At 39.1% G+C, this 13,850-nt stretch overlaps 3 non-coding genes across 3 annotated transcripts; 1 reads left to right on the plus strand and 2 right to left on the minus strand.

Moving 5' to 3' along the window:
- Positions 1-128: 128 nt before the first annotated feature.
- On the minus strand, positions 129-200 carry Trnae-uuc. The gene has a single exon. It is a non-coding gene; the product is annotated as a tRNA-Glu (tRNA).
- Positions 201-385: 185 nt separating this feature from the next.
- Trnal-caa lies at positions 386-504 on the minus strand. Its single transcript has 2 exons — positions 467-504; positions 386-430 (listed from the first exon to the last, which is right to left on the minus strand). It is a non-coding gene; the product is annotated as a tRNA-Leu (tRNA).
- A 6,130-nt stretch (positions 505-6,634) lies between these two features.
- Positions 6,635-6,706, plus strand: Trnae-cuc. Its single transcript has one exon. It is a non-coding gene; the product is annotated as a tRNA-Glu (tRNA).
- Positions 6,707-13,850: the final 7,144 nt, after the last annotated feature.

The raw sequence follows: 13,850 nt of genomic DNA on the forward strand, positions 1-13,850 counted from the left end.
GTCAATTATTCATGTGTGAACGAAAAAGAAATGAACAACTATATTTTACCTAAAGAGTAACATTTGTGTAAATTGACTTCAATTCCGTAGGTTGACTAGTCTGCTAAGAAATAGCAAGATTGCTAAACTGCGATGGCCGAGAAACGAACTCGGGTCAATTGCTTGAAAGGCAACTATGCTAACCACTATACCACCATCGCTTGACGTGAGTTAGCGTCATGATTTCAGTATTGTCACATCTTTTTAAATTACAGAACATCGACCAGTATTACCACTTGGTGACCTTGTATCTTGGTACATTAAGCATTCTCTATCACTATATCAAAGCAACCTCTCTAATTATGTTGCAATGCGATGATCATGTGTATTCAGATATTTATATGTTTGTCAGGAGTGGGATTTGAACCCACGCCTTCATTGAAGACCAGAATACTGCAACTTCTTTTATTGAAGCAAGGATTATGTCCTTGAGTCTGGCGCCTTAGACCGCTCGGCCATCCTGACCACATCAGGTGTACCTAAATTCCTTTGCCCAACAGATGTGACATTAAAACTCTTCTAACTCATTCAAGAGTTCCTTGCCATAGGCGATTAATACCAGGTCAACAATTATATTACGTTGCATTGCGTTTGAATATGTATTTTTTTTGAATATGTATTTTCTTGAGTCTGGTGCCTTAGAGCGCTCGGCCATCCTGACCTCATCAGATCTAGCTAAATTCCTTTGCATTACAGATGTGGGATTTAAACTCTTCTAACTTATCCAAGAGTTCCTTGCCCTAGGCTGTTTATACCAGGACAACAATTGTATTATGTTGTATTGATTTGGAATATGTATTTTTCAAGCGATTTAATCACATATTTTCTAGTGGTTAGGATACCTGGCTCTCACCCAGGAGGCCCGGGTTCAATTCCCAGCATGGGAAAAGAGGAACTGGAAAATTTTGCAAGTTTTGGCCATTTTTGTCAAATACATCTGGCAAACAGTTTCTGCGTTTCCAGAACTATTGCAATCGGCTTAACTTACATACATACGAGCCAAAATCTTTCTAGTACATTGGATATACTAAGTACATCGGCATGTTTCCATCGAGACTCCATCATAAAATGGTTTCTTTGCAAGAAATATCGCCAAGGAATAAGAAATTACATCTATGTCAATTATTCATGGGTGAACGAAAAAGAAATGAACAACTATATTTTACCTAAAGAGTAACATTTGTGTAAATTGACTTCAATTCAGTAGGTTTACTAGTCTGCTAAGAAATAGCAAGATTGCTAAACTGCGATGGCCGAGAATCGAACTCGTGTCAATTGCTCGGAAGGCAACTATGCTAACCACTATACCACCATCGCTTGACTTGAGTTAGCGTCATGATTTCCGTATTGTCACAATTTTTTAAATTACAGAACATCGACCAGTATTACCACTTGGTGACCTTGTATCGTGGTACATTAAGCATTCTCTATCACTATATCAAAACAACCTCTCTAATTATGTAGCAATGCGATGATCATGTATATTCAGATATTTATATGTTTGTCAGGAATTGGATTTGAACCCACGCCTTCATTGAAGACCACAATATTGCAACTTCTTTTATTGAAGCAAGGATTATGTCCTTGAGTCTGGCGCCTTAGACCGCTGGGCCATCCTGACCACATCAGGTGTACCTAAATTCCTTTGCCCAACAGATGTGACATTAAAACTCTTCTAACTCATTCAAGAGTTCCTTGCCATAGGCGATTTATACCAGGTCAACAATTGTATTACGTTGTATTGCGTTTGAATATGTATTTTTTTTGAATATGTATTTTCTTGAGTCTGGTGCCTTAGAGCGCTCGGCCATCCTGACCTCATCAGATCTAGCTAAATTCCTTTGCATTACAGATGTGGGATTTAAACTCTTCTAACTTATCCAAGAGTTCCTTGCCCTAGGCTGTTTATACCAGGACAACAATTGTATTATGTTGTATTGATATGGAATATGTATTTTTCAAGCGATTTAATCCTATATTGTCTAGTGGTTAGGATACCTGGCTCTCACCCAGGAGGCCCGGGTTCAATTCCCGGCATGGGAAAAGAGGAACTGGAAAATTTTGCAAGTTTTGGCCATTTTTGTCAAATACATCTGGCAAACAGTTTCTGCGTTTCCAGAACTATTGCAATCGGCTTAACTTACATACATACGAGCCAAAATCTTTCTAGTACATTGGATATACTAAGTACATCGGCATGTTTCCATCGAGACTCCATCATAAAATGGTTTCTTTGCAAGAAATATCGCCAAGGAATAAGAAATTACATCTATGTCAATTATTCATGTGTGAACGAAAAAGAAATGAACAACTATATTTTACCTAAAGAGTAACATTTGTGTAAATTGACTTCAATTCAGTAGGTTTACTAGTCTGCTAAGAAATAGCAAGATTGCTAAACTGCGATGGCCGAGAATCGAACTCGTGTCAATTGCTCGGAAGGCAACTATGCTAACCACTATACCACCATCGCTTGACTTGAGTTAGCGTCATGATTTCCGTATTGTCACAATTTTTTAAATTACAGAACATCGACCAGTATTACCACTTGGTGACCTTGTATCGTGGTACATTAAGCATTCTCTATCACTATATCAAAGCAACCTCTCTAATTATGTAGCAATGCGATGATCATGTATATTCAGATATTTATATGTTTGTCAGGAATTGGATTTGAACCCACGCCTTCATTGAAGACCACAATATTGCAACTTCTTTTTTTGAAGCAAGGATTATGTCCTTGAGTCTGGCGCCTTAGACCGCTGGGCCATCCTGACCACATCAGGTGTACCTAAATTCCTTTGCCCAACAGATGTGACATTAAAACTCTTCTAACTCATTCAAGAGTTCCTTGCCATAGGCGATTTATACCAGGTCAACAATTGTATTACGTTGTATTGCGTTTGAATATGTATTTTTTTTGAATATGTATTTTCTTGAGTCTGGTGCCTTAGAGCGCTCGGCCATCCTGACCTCATCAGATCTAGCTAAATTCCTTTGCATTACAGATGTGGGATTTAAACTCTTCTAACTTATCCAAGAGTTCCTTGCCCTAGGCTGTTTATACCAGGACAACAATTGTATTATGTTGTATTGATATGGAATATGTATTTTTCAAGCGATTTAATCCTATATTGTCTAGTGGTTAGGATACCTGGCTCTCACCCAGGAGGCCCGGGTTCAATTCCCGGCATGGGAAAAGAGGAACTGGAAAATTTTGCAAGTTTTGGCCATTTTTGTCAAATACATCTGGCAAACAGTTTCTGCGTTTCCAGAACTATTGCAATCGGCTTAACTTACATACATACGAGCCAAAATCTTTCTAGTACATTGGATATACTAAGTACATCGGCATGTTTCCATCGAGACTCCATCATAAAATGGTTTCTTTGCAAGAAATATCGCCAAGGAATAAGAAATTACATCTATGTCAATTATTCATGTGTGAACGAAAAAGAAATGAACAACTATATTTTACCTAAAGAGTAACATTTGTGTAAATTGACTTCAATTCAGTAGGTTTACTAGTCTGCTAAGAAATAGCAAGATTGCTAAACTGCGATGGCCGAGAATCGAACTCGTGTCAATTGCTCGGAAGGCAACTATGCTAACCACTATACCACCATCGCTTGACTTGAGTTAGCGTCATGATTTCCGTATTGTCACAATTTTTTAAATTACAGAACATCGACCAGTATTACCACTTGGTGACCTTGTATCGTGGTACATTAAGCATTCTCTATCACTATATCAAAGCAACCTCTCTAATTATGTAGCAATGCGATGATCATGTATATTCAGATATTTATATGTTTGTCAGGAATTGGATTTGAACCCACGCCTTCATTGAAGACCACAATATTGCAACTTCTTTTATTGAAGCAAGGATTATGTCCTTGAGTCTGGCGCCTTAGACCGCTGGGCCATCCTGACCACATCAGGTGTACCTAAATTCCTTTGCCCAACAGATGTGACATTAAAACTCTTCTAACTCATTCAAGAGTTCCTTGCCATAGGCGATTTATACCAGGTCAACAATTGTATTACGTTGTATTGCGTTTGAATATGTATTTTTTTTGAATATGTATTTTCTTGAGTCTGGTGCCTTAGAGCGCTCGGCCATCCTGACCTCATCAGATCTAGCTAAATTCCTTTGCATTACAGATGTGGGATTTAAACTCTTCTAACTTATCCAAGAGTTCCTTGCCCTAGGCTGTTTATACCAGGACAACAATTGTATTATGTTGTATTGATATGGAATATGTATTTTTCAAGCGATTTAATCCTATATTGTCTAGTGGTTAGGATACCTGGCTCTCACCCAGGAGGCCCGGGTTCAATTCCCGGCATGGGAAAAGAGGAACTGGAAAATTTTGCAAGTTTTGGCCATTTTTGTCAAATACATCTGGCAAACAGTTTCTGCGTTTCCAGAACTATTGCAATCGGCTTAACTTACATACATACGAGCCAAAATCTTTCTAGTACATTGGATATACTAAGTACATCGGCATGTTTCCATCGAGACTCCATCATAAAATGGTTTCTTTGCAAGAAATATCGCCAAGGAATAAGAAATTACATCTATGTCAATTATTCATGTGTGAACGAAAAAGAAATGAACAACTATATTTTACCTAAAGAGTAACATTTGTGTAAATTGACTTCAATTCCGTAGGTTGACTAGTCTGCTAAGAAATAGCAAGATTGCTAAACTGCGATGGCCGAGAATCGAACTCGTGTCAATTGCTCGGAAGGCAACTATGCTAACCACTATACCACCATCGCTTGACGTGAGTTTGCGTCATGATTTCCGTATTGTCACAATTTTTTAAATTACAGAACATCGACCAGTATTACCACTTGGTGACCTTGTATCGTGGTACATTAAGCATTCTCTATCACTATATCAAAGCAACCTCTCTAATTATGTAGCAATGCGATGATCATGTATATTCAGATATTTATATGTTTGTCAGGAATTGGATTTGAACCCACGCCTTCATTGAAGACCACAATATTGCAACTTCTTTTATTGAAGCAAGGATTATGTCCTTGAGTCTGGCGCCTTAGACCGCTGGGCCATCCTGACCACATCAGGTGTACCTAAATTCCTTTGCCCAACAGATGTGACATTAAAACTCTTCTAACTCATTCAAGAGTTCCTTGCCATAGGCGATTTATACCAGGTCAACAATTGTATTACGTTGTATTGCGTTTGAATATGTATTTTTTTTGAATATGTATTTTCTTGAGTCTGGTGCCTTAGAGCGCTCGGCCATCCTGACCTCATCAGATCTAGCTAAATTCCTTTGCATTACAGATGTGGGATTTAAACTCTTCTAACTTATCCAAGAGTTCCTTGCCCTAGGCTGTTTATACCAGGACAACAATTGTATTATGTTGTATTGATATGGAATATGTATTTTTCAAGCGATTTAATCCTATATTGTCTAGTGGTTAGGATACCTGGCTCTCACCCAGGAGGCCCGGGTTCAATTCCCGGCATGGGAAAAGAAGAACTGGAAAATTTTGCAAGTTTTGGCCATTTTTGTCAAATACATCTGGCAAACAGTTTCTGCGTTTCCAGAACTATTGCAATCGGCTTAACTTACATACATACGAGCCAAAATCTTTCTAGTACATTGGATATACTAAGTACATCGGCATGTTTCCATCGAGACTCCATCATAAAATGGTTTCTTTGCAAGAAATATCGCCAAGGAATAAGAAATTACATCTATGTCAATTATTCATGTGTGAACGAAAAAGAAATGAACAACTAAATTTTCCTTAAAGAGTAACATTTGTGTATATTGACTTCAATTCCGTAGGTTGACTAGTCTGCTAAGAAATAGCAAGATTGCTAAACTGCGATGGCCGAGAATCGAACTCGGGTCAATTGCTTGGAAGGCAACTTTGCTAACCACTATACCACCATCGCTTGACGTAAGTTAGCGTCATGATTTCCGTATTGTCACATCTTTTTAAATTACAGAACATCGACCAGTATTACCACTTGGTGACCTTGTATCGTGGTACATTAAGCATTCTCTATCACTATATCAAAACAACCTCTCTAATTATGTTGCAATGCGATGATCATGTATATTCAGATATTTATATGTTTGTCAGGAGTGGGATTTGATCCCACGCCTTCATTGAAGACCAGAATACTGCAATTTCTTTTATTGAAGCAAGGATTATGTCCTTGAGTCTGGCGCCTTAGACCGCTCGGCCATGCTGACCACATCAGGTGTACCTAAATTCCTTTGCCCAACAGATGTGACATTAAAACTCTTCTAACTCATTCAAGAGTTCCTTGCCATAGGCGATTTATACCAGGTCAACAATTGTATTACGTTGTATTGCGTTTGAATATGTATTTTTTTTAAATATGTATTTTCTTGAGTCTGGTGCCTTAGAGCGCTCGACCATCCTGACCTCATCAGATCTAGCTAAATTCCTTTGCATTACAGATGTGGGATTTAAATTCTTCTAACTTATCCAAGAGTTCCTTGCCCTAGGCTGTTTATACCAGGACAACAATTGTATTATGTTGTATTGATTTGGAATATGTATTTTTCAAGCGATTTAATCCCATATTGTCTAGTGGTTAGGATACCTGGCTCTCACCCAGGAGACCCGGGTTCAATTCCCGGTATGGGAAAAGAGGAACTGGAAAATTTTGCAAGTTTTAGCCATTTTTGTCAAATACATCTGGCAAACAGTTTCTGCGTTTCCAGAACTATTGTAATCGGCTTAACTTACATACTGTAAAGGTTGACCCAACACAATCATTGTGTCACCAATACGAAGATACTTAATAACTAAAGAGGCGAATTTACTCACAATGTTATGGCACAAATGATGAAGACAAACATGAACGATTTTGGTTTAACCCGTATATTTGTACTAGTAAGACAGAACAATAGGCCTAATATAATTTAGACAAGAATAAACGATAGCGACAATTTACTTGAGTACAATTGGTAGGCGGCGGTCGAGCGTCAGGCTAGGTGATGAACTAGTAAAGGGTCGATACTAGTTTAAAGAAGATTTGACAACACTTAAATGGAATTTAATTTAATACAAAACAGTACGAAAAGAGGAGTGAACGCCTCGGTAAGTTACGGGTAAAATGAGAGAGAGAAGTGCGGGCAGAATAGCTTTTACATCGGGTTTTTATACTCATGCCGGCTGCGTTTTTTAACACGCAAGGCATAGGGAAAAACAGGTTCAGACAAGTTAAAAAGTTATATAATCTTGCCCGACCTTGTCGAAAAGAGGCAAAAACCAAGTTCAGACGAGACCGATAAAGGTTATGTAACGACTATTTCTAGAGTTCCGAGAAGGGTAAAACGAGCCACAAAATATAATAAAAGATAAAGATAAAGGGATAAGAGAAAAGCATGAAGTAAAATGTAATGGAGTAAAAGATAAAAGGTAAGGGAATAAGAGAAAAATGTAATTAAAGTTAAACGCGCTCTTGTCGCCCGGTTGAGTCTTGCTTTTGCGCTTCTTGATAAATCGCTTCTGGTGGAATAAGCGCGGTTGGCGCTGACATCTAGTAGTCAGAGTTGGCGATTGTTTTGCAGCAGAAAAAGGGAACAGATACGGGAGTGAGCCGAGCGTTCTGTTACATCGCTCCCGGCCCTATGAGATTACGTCACGGAATCTAAACAGGAGCCTCGTCAAATTCGGAGTGATCCAAATAGATAGAACCTTCGGGTGATTTGAATTTCTTATGCAAGAATGCCAAGAAACGCGCCACTCCGAAACATTTTGTCACAAGACAGATGGCGGCACCCAACGAGAGAAAGAGAATGATGACACAAATGTGCATAAAGTTCTTGAAATTTTGGAATGTAGAATTGGTTTTTTCCACCGTAGCGACAATAACATTAGATGCGCACATAGTAGTATCTTGAGTGGAACCTTTCGCCGAATTTTCGTTGATTGAGGCCGTGAGATCGGCAATAATATCCATCGGACTTGATTGTGTGTCAGCATATGCAGGATTTGCTTTTTGCTGATATTCGAAAAAGTTGACGTCAGTATAGCGATAAGCGTCGGCAAGATCACGTTTAGGGACTACGATTGAAGTTTCAACTAGCTCCCAGGTGTGATTGCGATACGAATGGAGACGGTCATTAAAATTCACGGTCCCCGTAGTCCAATAACAAGGAGTGAAAGTAGTTAACTCCCATCCAGCACGGCTGATGGTGAAATTTCGGAAACGAGGCTGTGCTCCACAAATAGTTATTTCAGTAGTAAAGTTTACCGTAAGTGGTGTGCATTGAATAGCCGAAACGGTATTTCCAGCAGCTGCCAATTTAATGCATTCGCGTAGGCCTAATTGAGATGCGGTCAACCATCCGTTATATTGAGCAGTTGACACAGCTTGCGCATGTTTAATGCGACGTTGGTCACATTGAACACTTTGTATCACTCGAATTAATTCGTTTCGTGACGCACAGCGGAATCAGTTAAATACTGAATATTAAAGTTTTGATGATCGTTTATAAGCTGCGCGTTTTCCCAAAAGTTAGGTGAAGTGTAGAAAACTGGTTTTTTCGGCGCCGGCGGGGCTTTCCCAACCATTGATTGAACAATAAACAAATGATTGTTGCTGACCACTGTCCAACTAGGGATCGTTTTCTCGCACTTTACAGTCTGACATCTTGGCATCAATTTCACATGAAAGTCTAATTGATTGTCGTTGTCCTGAAGAATCCAAGTATCTTTAGTCGATGATTCGTACCAACTACCGACACCCTTTTCAAGTTCACGCAGCACAATATTTGTAGGTTTTGCGTAAGTGTCGATCCAAAACAAGGTCATGTGGTTGTGAGAAATAACTCGTTCAGAAATATTCGCTTTTCCGAGCGGAGTGATGATAATATCGCTTTCGTCTTCATGTGCGATACTAATTTCTTCGAATAAACAATTAATTTTTTCGACAGTCACTGTACGAAGCCAATAGCCAATTGCCTCAGGCTCTTCAGTATAAGTCCATTTGTTGTCCAATTTAGTCATCGGGTCATCGCCGCATCTCAGTGATTGCCGCATGATATCACATTGAATCAGTGATGTGTCAATGGCGATGCGTTCGGGGACGACTATAATTTGGCCAAGGAAATTTTCTGTGACGTGTTTGGTATTGCGCCAACGGGAACAGATAAATCCCGGAAAATTGTAGGCAGCTTTGCGGTCCGTCATGACTTTGTAGTTGACCCGCGTTTTTCCAACTTTTGTCGCCGGTTCACAAGTGCCGTCGGAAAATGTGAGTAGGCCGATTCCAGTCGGCTTAGTACAGTCACATAATTTCACCTCGAAAGCGGTTGTGAAGGCAATAAGGCTGAAAATGATAGGAAGCAGCATGATCTAAAAAAAAAATTACAGAGAAAGAGATAAAAAAAAAATTCACACAAGAAAAATAGGCCTATTGATACAAAGAAAGGAAAACAAGCAAAAAGTTGCATAAAGGGATACAGTTTATGATGGCAAGCTAGGAAAAGATGATTCCGAGAAACAAAAGGAGGGAAGAAGAAATATGCGTATTTGAGTCAATAAAGAGAAAGGCGATATAAATTTAAAGAAAAGGTTCGGTTTTTCATGACAGCTGATCAAGAAGAAAATAGTCGAGCTAGGAGGCGCGAAAAATAAGAAGAAGATCATAAAAGGAAAAGAAATACGGGGAAAAATAAACGGAGGCAATCCGTAGTCATCGTTTATATGGAGGTGTGAAAAATTATCAGATTTTTTAGATTCGAAGGGAAAAAGAAGTGAAAATTTCATATAGGAAGAAAAAATTCACGAATTGTCACAGTAAGATGGAAGAGAAATCTCTCCTCCATTCTCTTTATGTTTTTTGTGCTTGATCTTTCTGTCATTTTTTCTTTCTTTCTTCCTTTCATTTTTATTTCTTTCTTACTTTCATTCATTTGTTTGTTTATGTACTTTCTTTCTTTCTTTTTTTTACATGGTAATGAATCTCAATGTTTATAATTTTTGTCTTCTTTTTTTTTATTGTAAACATGACGTTAAAGGTCCATGGAAGATAAAACATACAAAAATACAAAATAAGAAAAAAAAACGATTTGTTTATCTTCCTTCCTGGCTTTCTCCAATCAGTAGTGGTCCTCGGCGAAGTGGTCGTTGATCTCCTCCAATTCTTTGTAAAAGGCCCGTTGGAGGATCTCCATTTTGTTGATAAATTTCGCCTGGGCCGTCATTATGGCTAAGGCGAGTTCGGGACATTCGTTAGTTGCCGGGACGAACCGCATCGTGGGCTCATCATCGTTCTCAGATGACGAGCTGTTGTCGTAGTGATTTCCAGGTCGTAAATGTTTTGGGAGAGGCGATAATACAACACGGTTGTATTTAACCTCAGGGAAGCGCGCTGTAGACGGCCGCTTGACGCCCCGTGTTTTCTGGTCTACAGGAGAAGTGGACGGAGTCGAAGTTCCTGGTTCCGGCTCCGGATCGTTCGATGTAGACGGTGAAGTGTGGAAGTCATCCGACGGATAACTTTGGTATGTCCGAGGAAGAGGCCATTCAATGTTACGGCCAGCTACAGGAGACGTAGGGAGATCTACTTCGTCGTGGACGAAACCAGGTTCCAGAAGGAGACGACCACGTCCGGCCATGATGAATAGGAAAATAAGCGGTAGCGAAGTGAAGAAAGAAAAGATTTTACAACGATATTTATAGTAGGCTACGTGGCTGAAGAAGATCACAATAGAGAAATTGGGGCGGTAGCCAACTTAAAGAAGGTGTAGACAAGATGAATCTTTGTTTCCTTTTTTTTTTTTTTATTACATTTAAACAAATTTTTGGTCTTTACTACTGGCTACAAGGAAAGGTGACAAAAAGAGGAGGAGTAAAAAGGAAAAAGAGACAAAAAGACGAAAGTTGGTGTAGTTTAAACCAACCTAAAATTAACGAAAAAGTTTGCGAAAAACATATTCGACAAACATAAACAAACCAAGAAAAATTACATGCTCGCATATAGTAGAATTGACATGAACAACAAATCCAATCATATGGATGAATTCTTCCAACAGACGACGTAATGGAGTACGCGGAGCTGGAGTTGGAACGGGGTCCGTGATGGTCGCCAACGGTTGGAGCGGGCGATACAGGCGGCCATTCAAACCTTCTGGCCGTTGAATGTCTCGAATGTAGTTTTGAACGGCGAACAAGTTTGGCCAATGTACTTCATTGTAGAAATCATGAGTCAAAGAACGATGGCTGGCCGGATTGGCGATGAACTCGTCGACGTCGCCGTCCGACATCAGTACGTCCAGTTCAGCGGGAGTAATAGAGAACGTGAACGGTAAGACTGGTTAAGCAAGATGTCTTCGTTGTCGTCGTCGTCGTCAGTGGTGGAATCATCAACGATGACGAGCGGGTCGGTTGGAAGAGCAGGAGGGACGAAAGTCTGGACTGCAAAGATTTCTTCGATTCTTCCCCAATCGGCGCAAGAAAAGTGAATTTTGGGCTGGTTGTCGTCAGACATGATTAAGTAGTTTGAATAGACTTGGTTGGAATGAAAGACAGGGATTGAATGGTAACTTTGAACATTATACATGGCGTTTTTATACTTTAAAATTTCAAAGTTGATTTTTTTTTATACTGCGAACAATTAAGAATGTGAAGAAAAATAAATGGCGAACGAGAAAATTCCACCGAATTTCTTTCGGCATTGTACAATCTTCTCAGTACGTGTTTGACAAACGTCGTGAGTGTGAATTTCACACTCTTTTTCTTTTTTTTTTAATATCGCGCTTGTCTTTCTTTCTTTTTTTTTTTTGAATTTGAATGTGGGAATACAACAAATGTTTCTCCGTACACATATATTTTTACATTTTACATATAACACGTGTAAGTTTTTTTCGTCTTTTTTATATAATCATACATTTTCTGCGAAATACCGCATTTCCACTAAACTTCCGTAATTAAACGCTGCCTCGGCTTGATAGCCGATCGCGATCGTAGGAGGGGAAGTTCAGTTGGTTGCAGAGCAGTTTCTTTTTCAATAATGGTAACAATGGGGGATAAAGGGCGAGGATTGGGAACATTCATTGGGGAATCATTTCGTACAATTGAGTCGGGATTTGGGAAAGAAATCTCAATATGATCAGGATTTTCAGTAGCTTTATCAAGTAAATGGGAATCATCAATTTCTTCAGGGGAATCAGAGTCAATGTTATTCAATCCATCCCTTTCGTCATCAGCTTCTTCATCAGAATTACAATTAGGCTGAGTGACTAAATTTTTTCGGGAGCGTTCAGTTGGATCGATTGTTGACTCTATTGGAGGCATAGCTTCATCCGTCCACAACATAGTTTCATATAACGGTTTTAGTCGATTACAGTGTACAAGTTGGGCTTTAAATGAGCTATCGGCTATTTCGACCGTTCGATTTTTATTTACTTTGATTATTCTATATGGGCCTTTAAACTTGGAAGTAAATTTTCTATTGTCGCCTTTTTGAACTACTCTTACATCTAACAAAACTCTATCACCGGCTTGTAATTAAAAAGTTTAGCCCGCTTATTATATTGCTCCCTCTGTTGTTCCCGCGCTTTTTTGTTATACTCATGGGCCCGTTGAAAACTATAACGCAGCCTCTCCAAAAGGGAATCAACATAATTAGCAGAAGGGACTGGGTCTGGGACCGCCCCTAATATTTTGTTGATGGGAAAGTTAACATCACGGCCAAAACACATATAATACGGACTTTCATTGGTTGAAGAATGTATCGATGAACGGTATGCAAAGCACACTTCACCCAAAACATCTTCCCAATTATCATGATGACCATCAATTAATTCTTTACGCAACATAGTCGTCATAGTACGATTAAAGCGTTCGGTTTCCCCATTACTAGCCGGATTATAAGCGGTAGTAAAACGTTGCTCAATATTTAATTTTTTACAAAAATATCGCATTAATTTAGAAGTAAAATTGGAGCCTCGATCAGAAACAAGCGCTAAAGGCGGGCCATGCATTAAAACAATATTTTTGTATACGCAATCAGCAGTAGTTTGAGCCGTTTGATCGGGCAAAGCAACTGCTGTTACGAATTTTGTAAAATAGTCAGTCATTACACAAATACAGTTATTGCCGTTTGGCGAAATAGGAGAAATAGGCCCTAAAAAGTCAATACCGATTATCTGAAATGGAGCTTTAGCTAACTCATGAGGAAAAAGATAAGCTCGGAGATTCGATTTAGTGTTAGCAATACATATTTCGCAGGCTTTACAATATTCTTTAATATCGGCCAAAATTGTAGGCCAATAATAACTATTCTTAACTTTCAAATAAGTACGCAAAAAGGCTAAATGGCCACCTGACAAAGGACTATCATGCATTTCTTTTAATACGATTGGGCGAAGGGTAAGGGGAAGAAAAACCTGTTGACAAATAATGTTACGCCTACTCTTCGTCGTCGGTACTTCAATTCGGTAAAGAATACGATTCTTTATCTGATATAATTCAATCTCTTTAGCCCAAATCGGCAACTTTTTTCCGTCGGCCGCAGAGAGGATACCATTATCGAGATAATTAATAATCGATTGACAAAGTGGGTCGGCAGTTTGGCTGGCTAAAATATCGATATTTAAATCGACAACATTAATACTAGCAATGCGGAGGCGTGAAAGGCAATCCGCATTTTGATGAATACGGCCAGGTCTATACCTGATTTTGTAATTAGTGCCCGCGAGCAAAATAGCCCAACGTCCTAATCTTCCATTATTATCTTTTTGATTCTCAAGCCACTGCAAAGGCCTATGGTCGCTAAT

This window comes from Daphnia pulex, chromosome 8 (assembly GCF_021134715.1).
Source record: "Daphnia pulex isolate KAP4 chromosome 8, ASM2113471v1".
Lineage (NCBI taxonomy): Eukaryota > Metazoa > Arthropoda > Branchiopoda > Diplostraca > Daphniidae > Daphnia > Daphnia pulex.